This window comes from Equus asinus, chromosome 21, assembly GCF_041296235.1.
Source record: "Equus asinus isolate D_3611 breed Donkey chromosome 21, EquAss-T2T_v2, whole genome shotgun sequence".
NCBI lineage: Eukaryota > Metazoa > Chordata > Mammalia > Perissodactyla > Equidae > Equus > Equus asinus.
The window spans coordinates 70,234,454-70,258,502 of NC_091810.1; the positions used below are offsets into that span (position 1 = coordinate 70,234,454).

Consider the following 24,049-nt stretch of genomic DNA (forward strand, 5'->3'; position numbering starts at 1 on the left):
CAGATGGAAGCTGGTTTCCAAGAGGGAAGAAGAAAAAGCTTCCAATCCTCTTAAGTCTTGGGCTAAGAACTGCCAGGACCCAACACATCACTTCTTCCACATTCTATTGGCTGAAGCAAGTTACAAGGCTACCCCAAACTTAAAAGGGAGGAGAAATGGACCCTTCAAGGGGGTAGTGGCATGTGCATTTAGGGAAGGAAAAAATTGATGGCGGCCATCTTTGGAGACTATCTTCTATATTGTTCCTTTACTGTTGGATTCTGGAGGAGGTTGAGATGTGAGGCCCCAAGTCTTCAAAGTAGGATCCACCATTATGGTCATATCCCAAAAGTAAGTTCAGGGAAGGCCAGAGAGGTGAAAATTCTTCAGCAGCAGCCAAAAGAATGGTGAATTTCATGCATATCCCTCTTTTAGCTCCTATTTTGTCATAAAAAGTCAAAAATATAAGTTTGCATCTGGGAAGGAAATTGAGAGTGGCTGTATCAGGATTAGTTTCAGCTGTGAGTATCAGAAACCCAAAATAACAGTGAAGTAAAAAGCAGTTTATTTGTTTCTCACATGCAGTTTGGAAGCAGGCAGTGCAGGGCTGGCACAGTTCTTGCAGCTCACTGCTCCGCCTCCAAAACAGGATTGGAAAATGGCAACTGTTCCATAATTATTGCACAGATAAAGTACACATCGTATCCCAAGTTCAGATGAGCACAATTCCTCCTTCATGGGTCTTTGACTCTGGGAAATTATCTGTCCATGCCACCAAGTTTCCTACATGTTCACTTTTTATGGAAATAATGATAGCAGTCTTTGTGAACAATTAGATAGAATTTCAAGCTTTATAAAATTTGCCAAGCTCCCCAAAGCTACTTCAATGTAAAATGAGTTGTTTACTACCTTGTTCCATTTCCCTTTGTTATGAAAACCACATGAAATTATTGTTACAATCATTGAAGTTAAAGTAGTAAAGCAATTACACTCAGGAATAGACAAGACAGACACTTAATGCCACTTTAGCCATATTTTTGTTGGTGGGGGTGGAAGGCGCACTGGACTAGGAATCAGATGAGTCTTCAGACAGATCACTAAAGGTCTTGCACCCTTAGTTCCAAGAACCTCTAAAAAGACGGTAACATAGTCTTCAGAGAGTGTGTGGGGAAGGAGGCACTAAAGTAAGGGAAAGGGTGAAAGAGAATAGCGTTCCTTGTTTCTACAAGGTAACATGTTCAAAGCGTAGGAAAAGGGGAGAGGCAGTTGGCATGTGCTGAGCACCTAGCGTATACCAGGCATGATGGTATATTTTTACACCCATTAATTAATGTCACCTCCAGAACAGCTCTGTGAGGTAAATAAGTTCATCGTTTTATAGATAAGGAAACACATTCTCAGAGGTTAAGTCATTTGCATAAAGTTACACAGCTGGGAAGAGGTGGAGCTGGGATTCAAGGCCAGGTGTGTCTGACTTCAATGCTCTTATTCTTTGAACCCCTCCCAGCTGCTCAATGATGGAGATTGAAAAAATACCTCCTCCTTATGGGTATGTTATTGTGAGGTGATTTTCTATGTCTGCAGAAATAGATTAAACTATGATTAAAGGTATATAGTTTAGAATAATGTATAGTCACTGTCTGCAGAACTTACTAACTTATTTCTAGTTCAACCTGGCCTAATGACAGGTTCTCAAAGATAGAAGCTGTGATATGTAAATTTAATCAAGATATGATATCAGAATTATTGGACAAAGGACTATGAAGTGTTATTTTTATAAGCTAATTGCATCAAGGTTCTTAAATCTATGAATAGCAACAAATGAGGGATTCAGAGACCCCTGAATTCTACTTTTGACTTTAAATAAGCTTGGGTAAGTCATTTGACTTCTCTGAGTCTCAACTATCAATTGAAAAAGGAGGATCCTCCAGCTATGGTAAAAAGGTTTTATCATAATGAGAAACCCAAGTAGAATTATTTTTTACACTCAGAGCAGGAAGCTGAATTGGCTTTCCATTTAAAGGGGGGCCGGGGGTCCTTAAGAGAGGGAGAAGAGAAAAGAGAAGAGAAGAGAAGAAGGCCCCTCTATCCTAGTACACTGAAGTTTCCTTGAGTGGACTAACTTCCTCACCCTGTCCTTGGGCCTTTGGCTCTCTCAGCTTCCAGTAGCCAGAGTTGCTGGCCTGGCATAGCAGTGAGCCTGCTAGCAAGCTGAGAAAGGTGGTGCAGGATGCTTATTGGGGAGGGAGAAGAGAGGAGCTCTAAATTTGCCTAGTATTTCTCAACCATGATTTAACTCTTTTCCTTTCTTTCTCTTTCAGTGCCCTATGGGCAAGGACCTGATGGCCATGTCTTAGCTATTGCTCTAAGATTGACTGGGTGTGGTTTCACAGCCATGGGACCAGGCTCAGCTGACAAGAATGCCTTGATTAATAAATGGTGTCTACCATAGGCAGTAGATATATGGGGGGTGATAGACGTGGCTCATATCCCACCTATTAGATATCTGTCATCTAGCGAGCTCAAAGTAGACTTTCCGGAAAGTTGGATGACTGAACAGCTGTTTCTGTCAGTGTTAACTTTGTTGTACCTATGAGAAAAGTGTAGGCCCAGAAGTTGGCTGAGAAGATTCTAGAGAATTTTTTATGGCATTACCCTATATAAGTGAAAAAACGTGGATTTTCTCTTGATTTCTCAGAGTGTGGATCACAAAATATTTGCATCAGAATCACCTAGTGAACTTGTTTGAAGTACTGATTCCTGGGCTCCATCCTAGACTTACTAAATCAAAATCTTTGGAGGATAAGACCCAGGAATCTGCATTTTCACTAGTGTCCTCAGTGATTGGGGTGTGTGTGTTTGTGTGTGTGAAGTTGGAGAATCATTGCTTTATAATACTGGGTAAGAAAAATTATATTTTTCAAACTGGCAATGTTTTCATTTAGCACGTCATAGTCTCAACTAAGAAGCCACTTTGCAAATGGTGATGGAATTCAGTAGAGGGTTATAAATACACAGTTTGATTAAGTAAATTCTTCAGTGTCAGGTGTGGGGGATCTACATTAATAAAACTTAAGGGCAAATAAAAAGTCTTCTTTACAAAGTCTCATAGTTGTAGCCTACTCCACCAAGTAATGCTAGATAAGGTCACAGCAATGTGGTCTTTTTAAAATTCATTTCCATAATTTTGATGTATGTGTGTGAATGTACACATGAATGTGCAAATCATGGTGGGGGAACTGGGTTACAAAAGACTACAACAAAGATTGAATGGTGGAATCTACTTTAAGCAATGACCAACTTCTGGGCGATAATTAGACAACAATAAGTTGACATTGGTGAGAGCAGGAAAGAAAAGGGGAAGAATAGGACAAATGTTCAGGACAAATGGCCTTTAGAAAAAGTACTCCAACTCAAGCAGACACTCACGCAAGAGCAAGACAGCATTGTTGAAAGGCTATGGGCTTTGGGCCAGGCAGCCTGAATTTGAATCTGACTCTGCCGCTTAACCAGTCCTGTAATGATGGGTAAGTAACTTGGTTCCTCTAGATCCCTGTTTCCTCATTTGTGAACCTGGATAATAATGATAAAATCAACACAACTGGCGGCACAGGTGGCAATGAGAGTTAACAAGGAAAACAAATATGAAGTGCCAGCATATAATAAGCCCTCAATGACATCCATTGGAGAGGGACCAAAGCTAAAATGACTTTCTTTTTTGAAATGTAGCTAATCGATATTGTCATTTTAATGTGGAGTCATTTTCCTGGGAGGACATGTGTTGATTTCGTGGAGGCTCAATTGCTCATGCAGGAGGAAAGCCTTATCAGAAAGACAGGAGGATTCTGTAAGTAGCAGTACCAACCTCTAGAATTAGCTTGGAGTCCAGAGATCCTTCCTGAGGAAGAACCATTTTTTTGTTTCCCGAAAGTTAGATGATCCCAAAGTATATCATAATTAATCAGTTAATTGATTCAACAAAAATATTTGGAGCCTGAGCCTGTGTTTATATGTCAGTTCATGTCCTTACCCTCCAGTGTCTCACAAGCTTGTGGTCCTGAACCAGATGCCATAGGAACATAGAGAAAGGACCAACTATGTGTCCAGAAACTAAGGGTGAGGGAACTTTACAGAAGAGAAGATGTTTGAATTTGGGTTTTGAAGAATGAATATGTGTTCCAGACAGGTCCCAAGTGGGGAAGCCATATCAGGTAACCCATGTTTTCACTTAGGTAGACTGCAAACAACTGAGGGGTAAATAAGAACAAGTAGGTGAACAATTTTAGTTTAATTACAGCAGACTCATGGAGGGGATGGGAGAATAGCTTTGCTTCAGAGAGGGAAATGGCTAAATTCCTGGTGACATACTTTGCAAACTCAACCCAACACAGTGATGGGAAACCTTCCCATAAGCTCTTTATCTTCAAAGTCAAAAAGTCAAAAAACTTAAATTTCCTAGAGTTCCAGAATCAGAGGCCAGACAGGGACAACGCATGGTGGCATTGGCGTTCTGTCCTTTCTTACTTATTTTACATCCTTAGTGTGTTCTCTCAAGCATACTTGCATAAACACACAATGATACATGTTTAATGAATTCATTCTTAAACAGATATAGAAAATATGCTTTATTAATAGACCACTTCAATTTTGGGAGCATCCAATCGGATAAATCAGCCATAACTGTGTGTTTGTGTGTGTGTGTGTGTGTGTGTGAGTGAATGAATCAATGGAGGGTTAACATGCATGAGTAAAAATAGATTTAAGACGTGCCCTCTGAGCTAGTGATGCTACTTTTCCTTTCTGAGACAAAAGAAATGTTATCTCTTTTCTTGTTTAAAAGGAATTGTAGGTCAAATTGAGTCCATGTTCAAAAACATTAAATTTAGAGCACAGTAGTGTCCACTGTAAACTTCTCTATAGAAACAAACTCTGTCTAGCCCTTTAGTCTCAAAACTCATCCCATTATCCAATTCAATTTGGGGGGCTTATTGAATGTAGGCTCCTGGGCTCACCTAAGGAGATTGATTCAGTAGGTCTGGAGAGTGGCCCAGGAATCTGCATTTTTAACAACCCAGTGACTGATCCTAGTAGTCTAAGTATCAGGATTTGGAAAACTCCACTTTATCCCTTCTTGCCTGGATGGTTCACTTAGAGGTCAGATGAGGTTAATAAATTGCTTTATGTATCTAGAATTAGAGCAAAAAAGCAGGCTGTTCTGAAGGGAGAGAACTACACGAGGCTAAAGAACCACTCATTAAATAGCTAGATTAGTTTTTTATAAAGAGAGCACTTTATACATGGGACAGGCCCCAAATAAGGCTAACATATTTTTGTTCTTGGTCTCCTCTTTTTAATCCTTTTCACTGCCCATTAGCACTTCATCCTACAAGAGCAGTTCCCAAAATTCAGTTCCCAGGGAGATTTGGGAGGCACTTGGAGGCCTTGAAGACATCTTCATCTCATCAGCAATCCATTTACATGTGTTATTCTGGGGATGGCTTCTTCTGGCTACTATATACTATTTTATGTGATAGGTATCTCTTCTCTTCTAAACTTGTCTTCTTATCTCCTTTGCTGTATCTATTCCTTGCAGATCCTTTAATCCATATGAAAGCACTTGAGGGCAAAAAAAATGTTTATATAAGGCAGTATCATTATCATATTTTTTATAAGATAATTGACCTGGAATTTTTCAGTTGTGCTCTTGAGTAGCTGGCATAATTACATTATGTAAAAAGTTTTCTGAAACAATTTTGATTTCAAATATTCTTTTCTATGACCACTATGAATACATACTCCTACTTGTTGGAACATGATTCTCAATTATTGGTTCAAAAACTAGTCATTAAGTATCAACTGTCTTATACAAAATTCGTTGGAGTTCCCTTATTGTTAAATTGGGTAGGATCATGTTAAAAATCCATCTTACTCATTTGACATTTCCATAGCAAAGGCACAGGATACTTGAAAAATATTAGAATATTTTAATTCTACTTCCATTGTTCTGGGCTTCTGGAATCTCTTAATTTGAAACAAATCTTTATTTTGTGATATGAGAATGGTAATTTCTCAATACCTTTAGTTTAGATTTCTTGAACTGATTTTTTGTCTCTCTCAACTGTGTATTTCTTTGGATTCCTTAAAAATTGCCCAAGTAATAATACCAATAACCAAATAGCTTCTGCAGTATTGGGAAGTAGGCCTTTTCGTCTGAGAGACAAACACATGTTTATCCAAAACTAGGCAGAAATAGTTAACTTGATTAGAGAGCACTAAATTAGCGTTAGAGTTAATTTTTCCAAACCAAAAGGGAAAAGATTCCTTATGAGACTTGCCTGACAAGAACTTTGAAGGGTCTGAGATTTTTACCATACCAACAAGCCAAAAAGTTAGCCTGCTACAGTTTCATGAATAAAGGCAGAAAACGTGATACTCTCGGGTTAGAGATGCAGGAGAGTTTATTACTCACAGCACTAGCAGTAGCCAGGATATCAGCATTTTCTTGCACCTATTCCCTGAGTCCCACTTCCCATAAGGTGATGCAAAGAGGTTCAGGTGACACCTGTAAATGCAGTGAGTTGTATTACTAGAAGGAATCCTGAGTTTACAGAACACAAATCTTTTGTAATAGGCTGTAAGCATGCCTGGCCTTTAATGCTGCAAGAGACTGTCTCTCGCCTCTGTTTGTTGCACAACTATGTTTGAAAAGCTAGTCTGAAACAAAGGCAGTCAGCATCTCTCCTCACAAGATGTGTAGAAACTTGAAAAACCCGTGGAAGATGGTCCCTCAACAATGCCATGGAAAAATAGTTTGCTCTTGAACACATTTATCTGAGCCTTTTAGGGATAGGTTTTGGTGGACACCATTTCATTTTAGACATGCTTACTAGCTAACAGAGTTTTGTAGGAAATCACTCTTTCTACCAAAATGGATACCATTTATAAAAGTCGTTGATAATAAAATACTCATGGGAATCTTTGTTTTTATTTATTTTCCTCCTAATATAATGCATCTGTACCCACAATACAACTGAAGGGCTGACTGTTCTATATTTTCCCACTTTGAGTGATAGTTTAATATCAGAGATTACCTGACTGCTACATGATTAGGTATTCTCAAAGACAAAATTCAAAACTGAATCCTCTGAGAACACTGAAGGATAGCCTGAAGAAACAGTGGTTTTTGTTTGCATATTTATTTGTTTTTTAATATCATGTCATGTAGGCTTTGTCTAGATGGCCACGGAGAAGGTTTTCTTTATTTAACTCCTTGATCTGAATTATCACACAGTTGTTCTGTTTTCCTTTGATTGTGTTGGAGAGCTTCTTAGGCATAGCTCTGTTTATTTAGCATGCCTGGGAAGATAGAGCAAGAAGGATACGAAATAAGTTCTCACCCTTAGTTTTTGGCTTCCTGTCAACTTGACTTTGTCAAAGTAAACTTGACATACTTACACTGGGAGTGATTATTTACTGTCTCTTGAATCAAGATAAAGGATTTGCAGGTAAAGGTCAGCTTTTGTTCCTGGAAACATAGATTTTCTCTTTATAAATAGGTTGCATTTTCATGACTGCATATTTTTTTCATTTATGCAATATTTTCCTTGAATTCCCTTTTAGCATAAATGCCATCGTTATCAAGTCTTTCTTCCCCGTTCACTCTCTGCTGAGTGAGTCTGCATGTTCAATTTAAGACTGACCAAAACTAAGGCCGCTCATGCTTGTAGGGTTTCCTATTGATTACTGTCTGTAGAAGAATGACGTGGGCCAAGGGTTAGGATATTTGTAGGTGGAACAAAACTGTAGGAGGAGCTGATAACTCAAGCCCGTCATTTTGACTTTTTTGCTTCTAAGCAATAAGTGGCATGTTGTTGGCGATGTTGCTCTAGTTTTCTATACTGGTTTTATTATTTGCTGGTTGCGGTCAGAACACTGGGGGGCACTACTTTGCTCAAGAAATCGTTCTAACTCATTGGGACATGACCGCAATCTCATCCAATTACATTTTAGATCTAGAGGAGATCTAGGAGGTCATTTAGACCCATTTTATAAGTATTTATTGTTAAGTTGGAAAGAAATGACTAGCCCAAGGCTAATACTGGCAGGTGGGTGTCCTAATGATTCAATGTTCTTTCTGCTCTACCGTGATACTTGTGTCAGGGAATGTAGAACAGCTCTCTCTTAATCACCAGTAATAAATGCCTAGAACTCTGCTATGTTTAGGGAATACTGCTTTGAACAACACAGAAGTGGTTCTGCTCTCAGATTGCTCACCAGCTAGGAAGACCCATTGACTAATTAACTGAATTTCAGCCAAAAATATTATGGGAGAGTATAGCAAAGAGATGTCAAGGAAGACTTCCATGTTTTGCTGAGCCTTAAATGAAAAGGAAATTGGTCAGTAAGAAGGAGTGGGAAGAGAAAATTTAATGGTACAAAGCAAAGAAGATATGATGTTATTAAGATGTGAGAGACTAAAGGAACTTGGAGGTCCTGAAGAGCCAGTAGGGCAGGAGCATAGAGAGAGAGGGAAAGAGTGATGCAAGATGAGGCTGAGAGGTAGGTAGAAGCCAGATCACCCAGGGCCATGTGGGCCATGTTGAGAATAAGGACTTTATCTAAAGGGTTATGAAGAGTCACTGAAGGATTTAAACAGGCAAGAGACAAATGCACGCATTCAACGTGTATGAACATGGACTGCAGAACGGAGAAGAATGTGGCTGGAAGGAGCAAGAGCAATTATGATGCTACCCAAGTCATCCAAACAAATTATGGTGGTAAGAATTGTGGCAGTGAACATTTAGGGTGGTGCTTTCCACTCATAAAGGGGTGACTTTCCTCTGAAGCATCCAGAGGAGACAAGCTACCCCAGCTGCTTCCTTGCAGGGTTGCTGCTGGAAATCTTCCTGCTCCTCTTCTTTCCCCCACCTCTTCTTTGACTCTTCCAGCTATGGCTTTCTTAATTTAGAACTAGAATCCAACTCAGGACCAACCAGTGTCTCACCCTTGGATGCAGTCCTCCCTGAAGCTGAGGACAGCCAGATCTGTTCCATCATCCCAGAAGTCACATGCTGCCATTGCTCTCTCCAGGTTGGACTCACCATCTGGAAGATTACAGGGGTGCCAGGTGTAAAAGTAGGAAGGAAACGGATATGCTTCATGCCATTTGATTTGTTTAGCAAAGCCTTGTTTTGTTAGGGGAGTATTATTATTATTATTTTTCAAAATAAACCTTTTTACTTGATAAAAACAACATGTACTCATTGTAGAAAATCTGGAAAACAAGGGAAACCTAGATAAACAAAATCAACCAAAATTCCACAATTCAAATCAAATAGCTTTTTATAATTTTGGAATATTTCTTTGCAGTCTTTTTTTCTAAGCATATTTTTAACATATTCGGATCTCACCAGTATAAAAAGTTGGTATACCATTTTTACAAAAATGTTGTGACATTTTTGAGTTCTTATTGTGTGCAAGACCCTGAACAGAGTGCTTTGCAAATATTACCCCAATTTAATCCTTGAAACATAGGATCCTATCCTATGAGGTAGGATCTCTTATTATATCCTTTATAGATGAGGAAACTGAGGCATAGAAAGATTAAGCATCTTTTTTTAACAGCTTTAATGCAAATTAAAACCATAGTGAGATACCATGCTCCTAACAGAATGGCTAAAATGAAAAAGACTAACCACGGCAAGTGTTGGTGAGCATGTGGAGGAACTGAGTCTCTCCTACTTTGCTTGTGGGAATGCAAAATGGTACAACCACTTTAGAAAACTGGCAGTTTCTTAAAAGGTTAGACATAAACTTACTGTATAAGTTTCTTAGCCTACTGTAACAAATTACTATAAACTTGGTGGATTAAAACAACAGAAATTTATGTCTACCAGTTCTGGAGGCCAGAAATCCAAAATCAAAGTGTCAGTGAGGCTGTGCTCCCTCCAGAGGCTCTAACAAAGATTCTTTTCTTTGCTTCTATCAGCTTCTGGTGATTTCCAGCATTTCTTGGCCTGAGGCTGCACCATTCCAATTTCTGCCTCCATTTCACACCTTGTCCTCTTCAGGCTGTCTGTGTCAAAAGTCCCTCTGCCTCTTCTTATATGGAACATCTGATTATACTTAGGGTCCACCTGTATAATCCAGGATAAGCTCCTCCTCAACATCCTTACTTTAAGCACGTCTTTTGCTGCATAAGCTGATATTCACTCTTTTGCCATATATGATAATATTCACAGGTTCTGGGGGTTAGGACATGGACATATCTTTTGGTGGGCCACCATTCAGCCCACTGCACCTACCGTAAGCAACTTTTTAACCTCATATTATAACACAAGCATGTTCCCATTTTATTAAAATTCTTTGTAAATATCTTTTCAAATTGTCGCAAAATATTTGCTACATCAGTGGATGCCTCACAATTAGCTATCACTTCAACTATTGAACATTAAAAAGGTTCAGAGGAAATTCTTTATTTAAAATAATAGTGCAGTAAACATCTTTGTGTATAAAGTTGCTTTTCCCATATTTTGCGATTTTTTTCCCTTACTTTTCATAAGTGAGTTTAGTGGGCCAAAAGCTGTGAATATGAACTTATTTGTATATCTTTCAAAAGGGTGGTACCAATTTACACTCTATCTGTAATATAAGAAAGCCTCCTTAACTGCTCCTTCCTAGTTAGAGTAAAACTTTTTTTGCAAATTAGTGAGTAGAAAATTGTATCTTAATTTGTATTTCTAATGAAATGGGATGTTTTCCTATATGTTTTCATCAGAGTATTTTTCCTTTTTAAAATTTTGTTGTCCTCTACCCAATTATCAATTGAATAATGCTTTTTATAAAATGATCTTTTATGAACTCTATCTAGTCAAAAATAGAGACACTTTAAAATTTGAATGTGTTTCTGAGTCTGTGGTTTGCTTTTGAATTTTAACAAGTTTCAATAATTTGGAGTCTTAAGAAACAGAAGTGTAAAATTCTTTTACATAGGGATATCTTCTGAGGTTTCCCTGTTTATTTCTTCTACAACCACAGCAGGAGATTTTGAGACAATAGTCCCACATTCAGAGAGCAGATAACTATTCATCTAATTTCTCCTAGTTTTTTGGTAACTCTTAATCCATCTGTACTTTTATTTTGATTTATGGAGAGAAGTTGAGATCATAACTAAGTTTTCCAAACTCCTAAATAATTAAACAATTATCTCGAAATCATTTTTATTGAACGATGTATCCCTTTATTATTAATTTGTGATAGCTTCTTTATCATTCTTTGTAAGGTTATCATATAAACTAGAGTCTGTGTGGAGAACATTTATTCTGTTTCATTCATCTATTTTTGTCCAGTACCAGAGATTTATATTAAAATTTTAAGATATATTTTAATGTGTATGCAAATCAGGTCATGAAGTTACCATTCGTCTCTAATCAGAGAAATCTTTTGCTTAAATATAATGCTGTCATTTCATGTTATAAAAGCAAACTGGCCAGCATATAAACTATCTTGCCAAAAATTTATATCAGCTTTAACTGATAAGTATTAGCACTAATCTTTTTTTTGACTCATTACGATGAAGTGCTCTCTCTATATAATGTTTACATTTTCGCCTCTCCTGCTTCTATCCTATCGGTAAACTCATTGCCAGATACTCTATTGTATTTAGAAGTGTCCTTGAAACTTTTAAACTCTTTGACAAATACTCTTTCAGCATGCTGATTTTTTTTCCCCTCAGCCACAGTAACGACCAGTTGCTTCTCAGCTGGTCAGATCTAGATCCTCATATTCGGATTTGGTTATTTAGAGGTGCTGTTGACATTCGAGGTTAAAAAATTCTCTGTCGTGTCCTAAACACTGCAGTAAATATATTTACTAGCATTCCCCCACTAGTTGCCAGTGGCACCATCCCCTCCCCCCTCTAGTTGTGACAATCACAGATGTCTCTAGATATTGCCAATGTTTCCTCCAGTACAGAATCACCCCCATTGAGAACTACTGATTTAGGTCAGAGTAGTCAGACAGCATAATAAATGTATTTAACTGTTATTCGTTTATTATTATTATTTTTTGTAATCTTAGTACTACATCAGGTTGAACTTAGAGCAATCCAATTAATTGCACAATGGTTCGTTCACTGTCATTGGGCTTGAAAAAAGGCACCCCCAGGGCATTCAGCTTGGCCATGTGACTTAAACCTGACCATAGTAAGAAGAATGACATTATGATTGCTCAAAGTGAAATGTCTCAGAGATCTGTTTGGCTCATCCCTCCCTACTTAGCCTATGTTGATGGTAAATGTGAAAAGCTGTCAATTTGATAACCATATTGGTATATGTAAATGAATTATGCCCTGAGTTTTAATCTTCTATCTTCTAATATTTAGAAAATGGCCAGAACTCTACATCCATAATTCTTTGAATCATCTTGCCTTTGATTTTAGCGTATAACCATGGCTGTCTGAGCTAGTTAGTTCAGAGGGCTTTTACAAGATGATAATGAGGCCAATGTTGCAGTTTCAATTAGCTTCACAGAAGAAAAACCCAGCTTCACAGCAGCAGACTGAACTGCTAACCCCTGCCACCACTCTCAGCCAATGGCCAAAAGGAAGATGAGAACAGAGAATGTTGCCGACTCAGCACTCCCAGGACCATTGAGCCTGGACAAGCAAAGGTCACATCTCATTGATGATGATGGGTCATCTGTGTTATATTCCTACACCCCTTCACTGCAGAAACACAAAATGAGGAGTAGTCTCTAAATCAGAGCTGCCTTGATAGCCAACGTAGATCATTGAGGCAAGGTCTTTTTTATTCTAATTTTTTTGGAGTTAATGAATAAGACAGCTGCACTTCTGAAAGGTATTTAAACAACTTTTATTTTTGTTTTAGAATTTTCAATTTTGACCATATATTTGAAGTAAGGACATTTTATCCGCTCATGAAATTATTTTCTAATCATCCATTTAGCAGAAAAGGTCATCATAGACATAAATTTGCCTGCCACTGTGTAAATATAATAACTGACTAGGGCAATTTTTCATTGGAATCGGAAGAGTTTTATGAGTATTGAAATGGAGATTGAATTTTACTTGCGTTTAATGTAGCTTTGTATTGGCAAAAGAGTATTAACAAGGATCCCTAACACTAATTTCCCTAATATTAATTTATGTGTTATATAAAATGTAACCTCCATGATAATATGGCCTTCTTCTTCTGCCCTTTATTCCACAGATTGAACTCAATTCTGCTTTTGGAATATTTGCATTGTTCCTACTAAACTGCCTATGTAGGAATGGATGCAGGTGACGCTTCGCCAGTTTGGTTTATAGCCTCACTTCCAACATTAAGATACTTTTGTGTCTTTTCGTTTTCCTCTGGTCTTTGAATTCTGATCATACATATCCAATCCCAGACCACATTTTCACAGTCGGGAATTTATAGAGCTTAAGATCATTTATAGGATAGTTTTCCTTTCTCACTGCTGCCTAAATTTTTCTTCTGGCTTATCAAGAGATCCTTAGGAATTTTCAGCATTGGTACATCTTCTGGTGATGAACAGATATTCATTTTCAAGCTCTTGCCGTCAAAGTGCATTCATCAAAATGCAGTCAACTTTAGTAGCCTATAGAGAAAATAGCTTTTAGAAATTAATGATTACCTTACCTCATCAAAGGTCTACTAAGTATATTGAGTCCCAAATGAATAACAGTGGGCAAGCCAAACAAATTGAGCCTTGAATGCAAGAATGTCTACAGATGTTTCCATGGATTGCTTTTTAACCAATGAAATCAGGAACATATTTTTTTTAATTGATTTCTACAGTTGCATGGGTACCACATTCTCCAAACTACCTCTCTGTTACCATTAGTGCTGTATTCATAATCTCTTGTTTCAAACGCATGATATTCTCCTTTTTCGAAGAACTCAAATATTTGTTGAGCGTTTCTATGTGTCAGGCACTGTGCAAAGTGCTTTCATAGATTATTTTATTTAATGTTTTACCATGATCTATATGATCTATAGCATACACTAGATATTATTATTATCCTCATTGTGCAGCTAAGGGAACTGAGAGGTATATGTTAGTCAGTGGCCTAGGATCATACAGCTAACACTAAGACATGACAAAGCCAGAACTTGAATTTGGTCCATATGAATCCAGAGCCCGTACACTTAACTGATATACTCTCCTGCCTCCCAGAAGTCATTATCACAAAGATTTGTATTATTTTTTTATTTCCAAGAATAATAATATGATTTTGTTTCTGTTATCACATTTGATTTAAAACCTGTCACCCAAGCCTGAATTCCTACAGAATGTATCCTGTCTGTGCTAATTTAACTTAGAGTTGGGCTTTCATCCTTCTGCTTTTCATGGGTCTTAAATTTGTAACTAGAGACTTGTTCATATTTTGAGTAACTATGTTTCACTCCCAATGACATTTGGGGTACTTAAAACATGTTCAGTGACACTTTAAAGAATATAGTTTACACCACTTCCTTTAGAAGGCTGTAAATAAAAGAATGATAGAAAGTGTCAAACCGTAATTACGTCAAAGATTTTAGTAACCTCATAAACCACAAGAATGAAATACCAAGAAAGTTTTTTTTCAGCTGCCAGCATCAAAGTCTCATTTGCTGATTCTATTTTTGCAGCATTTTGATGGAAGTAATCCAGTTAGGTTGACATTTTTCTAGAGGATAGTTTAGTGTTCAAAGAAGACATGTTATTTCACCATCTAATTTTCTTTATAGAAAAGGTTTTCCTCTTCTGTAATGATTTGAACTGTGCTATAAAGTAAATGAAAATGTGTCTTGTAGGTTGGACTATGGCTCCCGAAGGCACGTTTTAGTTGACGTAAAGTTTTTTTACCATAGCTACAGTTGATGTTTACGGATACACACCCTTTCTAATTTTTAGTGCTATTGTTGTATTTCTTAATGAATCTAATCACAGAAAATGTGCCAAAAGGAAAGGAAAACTTGGTCTCAAACATATGCTTGAGTTTCTGTTAACAGGAAACAAATGTCCAAATGTGATTGCATACAAGCTCACACACATGCTCAGGCACACGCTCACACACGCACTCAAGTTTGGATCCAAGTGTGAACCTGGTGATACAGTGGCACTTAGAGCCAAATACTTAGCATATGTCAAAATTTGGTGTGATCACAACAGCAGAATGGTACAATATTGTTTCATTCAGTCTGATGCAGGAAGAGAAGCCAAATGACAGCAAATCATAAAAAGAATGTCATTCCTTTCTCAGAAATGTTACGTTTGAATAATTGGGGGAAAAATAAGACCAATATGTTTCAGTGTGACTTTCTTGTCATTGGTAAATTGATATATTTCTGTTCTATAAGAGAAATAGGCTGATAAACCTTTATTTGAGTTGAGATATGTTAGATAAAATTACAGAAATTTGATGTTTCTGTCCTACAGGTCAAATATATCTATCACATATCAAAAAAACAGTATCGGCAAATTCATATAGTTCAATTTAACAGGATACTACTTATTGTATTCATTTTTATCATCTTAAGATTTCTTTCTATCTGTATTTTCTTAAAGGTTACATATCATGTGAAAGAACCATAACTTTAAATATGGACCTTACGGCTACAAATAACTTGCATATGGTTCAAATATTTTCAATATAATATTATCCATGAGTTGCCTTATGAGAGCCAAGGATAAAGTAGTTGTCCGTCAATAGCAAATTTCACCAAGAATGAGAAAAAGAATTCTTTCAGAATCCTTTGATGCCTTTGCCTAAAGGGCAAAAGGTAATCCCAGGGAAAAGTAAATGAGGGCCAAATGATAATTCCTTGAAGAAATCCTCCTATACCATGTTAGAAAATTACAGCAAAATGAATTGGCTTATAGATTCATGGAATGGAAAAGCCATTGGAATTATCCAGCCCAGCAGTTCTCAACTGTCCAGTAAGAGCATCCAGACCTACATGGACAAGTTGCCGTGAACAGTGAGTTGTGTTGTATGCGATTTGTTTCTAATGTTCAAAGTACTTGAGGTGGCAAATTATTTTATAAATGACAATATATTTGAAATTATCCTTCTAAAGATGCCACAGTAACTCAATAGCACTTCAAATCAGAAAGAAAGAAGTATAGTTTCAGCTGGTGGGTCTAGTATTGCATACATGTCCTTTGGAGATACCCATGGGAATGAATCTTGTATGAAAACATAGAAGTGATGTTTCCCAGCAGAAAAAAGTTTGTGATCTGCAGATTGAGGCACCTCCCACAGGCTTTCCCAGGATCAGCAGAGATTGCTCAGTTCATAAGCAGAAAGCTGATGATGTGCCTGGAATCAGCAAACGGCCATAGTCTTGAGGGACATTTCTCCAGGGCACGGTGAGGACTGACAAAATGCCTATGCCACCACTAGACAGCATATTTTCATAACTGGTTGCTTAGAGCTCTTGGATTCTATGTCTCCTTCCTGTGGACGGTACCTGACACCCACTGCCGAAGTTTGTTTTCTCTGAGCTCAGTTTATCTAAAGAAGCCCTGCTCCAGAAGTTGACCTTTTTTTCCTTTGGGTGTGTTAATATCGTGGATTAAGCTCTGTAGTTGGTCTCAATCCAGTGGTTACTCCCATGGACCTAAGAGAAGTGTTAACTTAATTAGTTCAGTGCTTGCAGGAGAACCTTGCTCCTTTATCTACAAGTTGTTATTTGGAGGATTTAGGGCTCATCATAGTTGCCCCCATTTAACAAGAAATTAAAATCTAAATCTGACTTTAATTGTTTTTGTTACTGCTTTTAACTGCATGAGTATGATATCTCTCTAGATTATTACTGGAGCAAATTTATACCATATCTCATTCTCATGATCTTAATTTTATGTACCCTCTTTTGCGACTTATAATTTGTATAAATTCATAATCTTAACAGCTGTAAACTATTTTTGAGATAGGAAAAAGGTGTGACTTTCCAATTTCTTTTTCTTTTACAATACAGGACAATCCTAATAAAGATGACACCAAAACCTTTATAAATCAACTTTCTAGGTTGAAAAAATCTCAAGTAAAGTACCAGCAGATTCAGTCTAGCAAAACTTAAAAACAATAACAAACCATAAACAAAAGAGTTGGTTCTTAGGAATACAAGAAATTTTACTATTAATGAAATCTATTGCTATAATTCATCTTAATAGTTTAAATGAGAAAAATCGTATCATCTCTATAGGTGCCCCAAAAGTACTTGGTTTAATATATATTGCTGATGAAAACTCTTAGTGAAACAGACATAGAAGTCCAATTACTTAAATTGATAAAGGTTAATCATATAATATTCTTCAAATAATCTTTATTTGAAACAAAGATTAAATATTTCACTTAGTGGTAAAATTCTATATATATTTCCATTACATTAGTAAACAAGAAAAGGATTACAGATTTTTTATTTTTCTCAAAAGTCTAGCAAATATAATGACAAGGAAAAAAATTAGGTAAAGTGATCAGAAAGGAGAGACCAAACCAATCCCCATTTTTCTATATTGAAATTTTTTTTTTTTTTTGAGGAAGATTAGCCCTGAGCTAACATCCATGCCCATCTTCCTCTACCTTATGTGTGGGACGCCTACCACAGCATGGCTTGCCAAGTGGTGCTATGTCCACACCCAGGATCTGAACCGGTGAACCCTGGGCCGCCAAAGTGGAACGTGCGAACTTAACCACTGCGCCACTGGTCTCGCCCCCTGTATTGAAAACTTAAGAGAATCAACTGAAAAAAAAAAAAGCTATTAGAACTGTCAGGAGTTCCATATGGTATCTACTTACAAAAATAAATACACAAATATAAAGTGTGCTTTGCCATAATCAATTAAAAAGATAAACAGAAAAAAATCTTATATCACAATAGCAACCCTAAAATAGAAAATAACTAGGAATAAATATAAACAGAAATTTATAAGACTACCTTGAAAAAAAAGTCTAAAATAATTTGGAAGAAGATGAGATTTAACAGGGAAATATGCTATACTCTTTGACAAAAAGAATCAATATTTTAGACATTAAATTCTCCCCAAAGTAATCCAACAATTAAAGTGACTGAAATCAGAGTCACCAAGGGATTCTTTTAGTAATGTGACAAAATAGTTTAAAAACTCATGTGGGATAAATTGAAAAGCAAAAATAGCCAATAAGTTTTTTAAAAAATCAATGCTCTGAAAAGGTTAAGAAGAATTATATTAAAAGAAAAGATTTGATCAAGTTTCTACATAAAATGTAAAACTCGATACAAAGAAAAAAATCACAAGCAAAATTAAAAGACTGTCAATGTGATGGGAAAACATCTACAAGACAAGATTTCTTTAATACATAAAGCAGTTTCACAAACATGGAGGAAAGAAACAAGCATTCCTACAAAATCCACAAGACCAAGGGCCAGCAAACTTTTTCTGCAAAGGACAGATAATGCTTAGAGCTTTACAGGCACCACAGTCTCTGTTGCAGCTACTCAGCTCTGCCCTTGTAACACACAAGCAGCCATAGACAAGGCATAAACAAATAGGCATGGCTGTGTTCCAATAAAACTTTACTTACAAAAATAGGAAGCGGGGCAAAGTTGTCCACAGACAGTGTGCCAACTCCTGCAATAGACCTTCTGTGACTTCTTCCCTGCTACATTCCAAATATACCTAGAAGCAAGCATGCTATATACAAGATGCTCAGCAAATATATGTTGAATGAACAAGTAAATAAATGAATAGAAAGAGGACAGTTCTCAAAAAAGAAGTTGAAATCAACGGTCAAACATAAAATTTGTTAAACTCACTTATTGAAAGAGAGACAAATTAAAATCATGAAATAGCATTTTCTTACTCTCACATTCACAAGATTTGTTTGTTTAATGATTATTAGGTTTGCTAAGGATATAGGCTCGTGCATGTCAGATGCTGCTGGTAGGATTTTTACTCTTTTATCTGTAGTTATATACATGGAGAAAAGTGTAGAAAATAGTATAAGAGGATCTGTATATCCTCTCCCTGTATCAGCTGTTCTCAAATTGTTTGGGTTCATTCTTAAAAATTATTGAGAACCTCAAAGAACTTTTGTTTATTAATGTTTATAATATTCCATTAGAAATTAAAATGGAAACATTTAAAATATTTGTTAATTCATTTAAAATAGCAATAACAAATTCTTTACATGTTAACATAACATTTTTATGACAATAACTACAGTTTCCAAAGCAAAAAAAAAATTATTGAGAAGAATGGCATGGTTTTACATTTTTGCAAATCTCTTTAATGTCTGTCCTGAAAGAAGTCAACTGGATTCTCATATTTGCTTCTGAATTCATCTTTTGTTGAAGTACTTGAAGAAAATCAATCCTTAAACAGTTATATAGTTGGAAAAAGGAAGAATATTTTAATAGCTTTCTTTGATAACTGAAAATTCAGCTTTGATACTACACCAAAATTCAACAAGCAGTAGTTTCTAAATGGGTAGTCGCAGTGTGGAATCTAAAACTGTATCACTGAACTTTTCATACTCCATTACATTAAAATCCATTCATTTATCTTCATTTCGAGTGAATCTTTTACTCATGTGTGATTTTGTAATATAATGCATTGACCATTCGGAAAATATGGAAAAAGAAGGGGTCTTGTCATTTGCAATATTTAGCAGGTAAAAGAGACAAATAGTGGCTGGAGGGAATTTCTAGCGATGCCTCTCCTCATGGAGGCCAAAAGCTATAGGCAGGAACCTCCATAATCTAGGGTGTGACAGAGCTCTCTTTCCTGAAAACCTGCTCCAGTCTTTCTTTCTCTCCTTGCTGTTGGCAGTCTGTCCTGAAGCAGACATGGTCAGCCTGCAGGTGGTGGCTCCAGGTGTTCATCCTCAGTTTTCTCCCATTCCTCCTTCCTTTCTGTTCTCTGGCACCTGGGTCACTTCCTCTGTTGAGCAGAGTTCCACAAATTTGAGCATCAGAATCTTGAGTGAGCTTGTTAAGACACATATTCCTGGTACCCTTCCCCAGAGCTTGGGATTCTGTAGGTCTGGGGTGGGCACCAGGAATTGGCATTTGTAATAAGCTTTCCAGTGATATCAAAGCTGCTGGCCTGTGGACTACACTGAGGTAGAGCCAAGAGACTCACCGGAGAGAGCCAACCAGGGGCGCAAGGGGCCAAACAATAAAATGTTATTCATTGGAATTCCTATCAGATGGCCATTTAGCAATGCACATGTGGATGCAGTAGTGGTGACAGCATTGCAAGTGGTAGTGGTAATAATAATAAGAAGAATAGCAATAGTAATAATAGTAAGATTCATAGTGAAATAAAAATAAATACATAAGGACCATTTTTCTTCCCATGTTTTGACAAAAATCTTGAACATGGTCTTTCCAGAAAGAGAGAAGCTTTCAGAACCAAAAGTGTTATAAAATCACAAATTTCAAAAGTGTCTCTGTAAATGGATGTTTTACATTTTCAGTGAAAGCAAGGTCTTTAAAAACATACCAGACCTTATGATCCAGAAAAGACTGTTTCTTTTCGTCCTGCAGGGTATTATTTATCTTTGGCTAATAGATTCAGCCACGCCATTTTTATAGCCTCACATGTTATCAAAAAGTGTTTTCATTGCTCAATCTGACTGCTCTCTTTCTCAACCTATTGCATTCATCTTGTCTTTAGAGGCCAAGTATAAACGGAGGTCTAGATGAAAGGAATTTTTTTTTAAAAAACCCATTTGTGTTTTTCCTTTCTGTGTTAAATTATGAATACGATAATTGGTGGTTAATGAGATGTAAGTGCTGTAGCCTCAGACACTTTGGGTTACTCCTGTCTCTGCACCATTTTCATCCAGCCCTCATTTTCCAAACATCAGACCTATAATTATGCCAAAATTTATCCAAGCCAGAGAATATTTTGTTTTTCCCTTTTGCAACGTACAGACCATAAAGTTATGGAAAGCGTTGGGCATAAAAAACTAATTTTAACCCCCCACTGAAAATTCTGCGGGACAACTCAATAAAATATAATTAAAGGTGTATGAATCATAGATTTCAGAGATCACTGAGACATGTGGAGAGCATCTGATCTAGCTATTTGGCTTTGGTATCAACCCTATTTTGCAGATGAATTAGCAAAATCTCACAAAAATACAATATATGTGAAGCTGAGGTTCGAACTGGAATCTGTCTGACCCTAAAACCTGCGCCTTGCAAGGGAATTTGGCAGCTGTGTTTTGCCTCTCCGAGCGGTGTTTTTTGATTGGTCATGCTCTTGCCAGCCCACCTTGAACTCTTTGATCACCTGGTTGAGCGTTTTTCATAAGCTTTTAAAGCTTTATTTATATTTGATTTGTACAGTATCCTTCAGTGACCGTGTCCTTGCACCGGATATTTTGATGTACTAAATTTACACGCATATTTGAGTGAGGAAGATATATGCATTTTGTTTTGTATAAAAAAGTCCAGGTCTCATGTTTTCATTGAAAACGGCAGTCTTTGTTTCCACTCAAGTGCTAATCTTTCTAAAAATGTCCCTCACATTGAAGGACGTCCAAAAGGCAGTAACTTATTAGAACCTTGGGTTCAGATTACAAATGCGTTTGGCTAGCTCAGTGTTAAAGTTCAAATTATCTCAGAATTATTTTAAATATTTGCACAGGAACACTGACTAGTTCACTAATGTGTGGCCTCAGAACTATCCACTAATAACCACCTTGGTCTATGGTCGTTAACTCCAAGGGCTCAAGTGAGCTCTCTGCTAAGTAATTTGCCTCAGTGTTCGAAGCTGTCATATGATGTCTATAGGACTTGGAAGTGTTGATTCAGAAAAGGAATTTGAAACCAATTTTTAAAATTGACTTTATTCTTTACACACAAGAGTTGAAAAGGAAGTTCTGATGAGGTAATGTCCTCTCCTACCCATTCCCCGCACCCCCCACACCTTTTTGTAGTTACTTTCTCCTGATTATTTACCTTTAAACTGGAGACCTAGTAGCTGGTGGAGGGGAAAGAATGTCTGTGTGGGAGTCAGGATACCTGGGATTTAGTTCTGGCTCTGTCATTCAACTCATGACCTTAGACAAGTCATTTAGTTTCTCTGGGCATTGGTTTCTATAAATGAAGAAGTGACACAAGGTCATTTCTAAGTTGTAGAATCTGTGAGTATGTGCATTCTACCAAGAGAAGCTAAACTAGCTGGAAGACAACAGATCCATGGATGGGTTAGGCAGACCCTCATCTCCATTATTTCTTACCTTTCTGCAGGGCTGGCTTCAGGGGCTGCAACCTGTGCTGTCACATAGGACCCTGGGCTCTACAGGGCTCTGTGCTTAGTTTAGGGTTTTGCTCTCACCATCTTGAAATTCTTAATTTTTGAACAGAGGACCTGCATTTTTATTTTGCTCTGGACCAGACAAATTTTGTAGCTGGCCCTGCCTTTTGGTAATATGTTTCTTGCCAGTGTATCTACCAGCTGAAAAAAGGAGTCATAACCTCAAATGGGTCACATTTGCCACCATTGTATCTTTTGGGTAGACTGAGGAAAACAAAACGTTGACAAAAATATGTATGTGGATTTTTTGGTTATTTTCAATGATCTGAGTTTTTGATTGTCTACATTTTCCTTCTTCTGTGCCTCCTTGCTCCACTTCAATCCCATTTTTTTAAAAAAAATAAGAGTTAATTACTGGTATTTACCACTAAGTATTTTCAGTCTCTCCACCCAACATTCTCGCCATTGCTACATAATCAGCTATAGTACAATGTAGAGTATGCTGTCAGCTTTGAATGGTCATTTTGTTGTACATTTTTATTTTTCTGGAGAAGCTACAATTACAACAGCTTGTCAGACTAGAGAGGAGTCTTCTTTGCCACCAGCAGCTGCTTTGTTCTGACCAAATGAGGTCCTCTTCCCCTTTGAGAATAGAATAGCCACCCAGGACTATGAGAGGTCAATTCTGTATAAAAAGGGACTTGCTGAATGTGCTAAAATGCACATTCATGCAGGGGCCAGCTTGATTGTGCACGTTCACACTGATAAAAATTACTCTGTGATTGCAAGGAACATATGCTTCCTGGTTTATTCATTATTGCATGCAAAGATGAAAGAGCAAAAGAGACCGAGGAAAGTGTTTCTATGTGCCCCTTGATGGCTGGATGTGGTTTTACCTTGTGAGTCTGCTTTCAGAAACTTCCAACAAATCTCTAAGCAACTCAATGGCCAATTTACATATCACATCCATGATGATAAATTGCTTCAATGGAGCACTCCAGAGTGTCTGTTTCCAAAGCATTGAAAATGCTAAACCAATCCTCAAATGCTGTTTTTTTCTCTTTTTCAAATCCTGTGTTTATAATCTTCAAAGTGCTCTCTTTTTGCCCTCAGTTCATAAAATTTTATTCTCTTTACTTAAAACTTGCTAGTAGCTGACTTTTAATTGTACTAACAATATCTGAATGTTTTTAAGTATTTAACTAGTCTTTTTCCTTCATAAAACTGAATTTAAAGTGACAGTCTCTATGTTGAGTTGTAATTGCTGCCCTGACTCCTGACTTCTAGATTGGGAAACATATCATTTTTATCTTTTAAATCATATAAACTGGTGTTTTGATTCACACATGTGCTTAAGAATAGGAAAGAAAGAATTGGTAAATTTTTTAAGGGAATGCAGTTGGTCATTCAACAACATTTTATATCTGTTATTGATCACAAGCAGAGCAGTAATTTAGCTTCCATTTGTGGGTGTCTTATATCTGATGCGTTGAACTATTTCAGCAGTAAATTAGCAGTTTTGAAACTCTGGGATTTTAGAGAAAAAGAAACAAAGGGAAACTCCTCAGGTAATTAGTTGAATGTTTGGTGCCATGCATTTTACTTCAGAACACCTTTTTGAACACTTCTTTACAAAATTCCCAAGTAAGAGCCATAGAAGCCTAAACACACAATTTACCTGTGAAGAGAGAGGAAATCCTGAGTTCAAGTATCCACACTGTGGAGTATAATGTCCGTCCTTGGTGACCTCTAGGAGATGAGGCCACCCACTCAAGATCTTCTTAGAAGTGTTGATCTCTTCTATGGAGTAACC

General features: G+C 37.1%; 1 protein-coding gene across 11 annotated transcripts in view; it reads left to right on the forward strand.

The window, feature by feature from the left end:
* The window catches only part of THRB (thyroid hormone receptor beta), a 361,115-nt gene that overhangs the window by 63,868 nt on the left and 273,198 nt on the right, over nt 1-24,049 (forward strand). The window contains exon 1 of one of the 11 annotated variants that reach the window (XM_070492840.1): nt 15,867-15,965. The exons of the other annotated variants lie outside the window; for them this stretch is intronic. The gene's annotated coding sequence lies outside the window, so the exon portion shown is untranslated. Of the gene's footprint in view, nt 1-15,866; nt 15,966-24,049 lie in introns of those variants that run through there. 11 annotated transcript variants of the gene reach the window in all.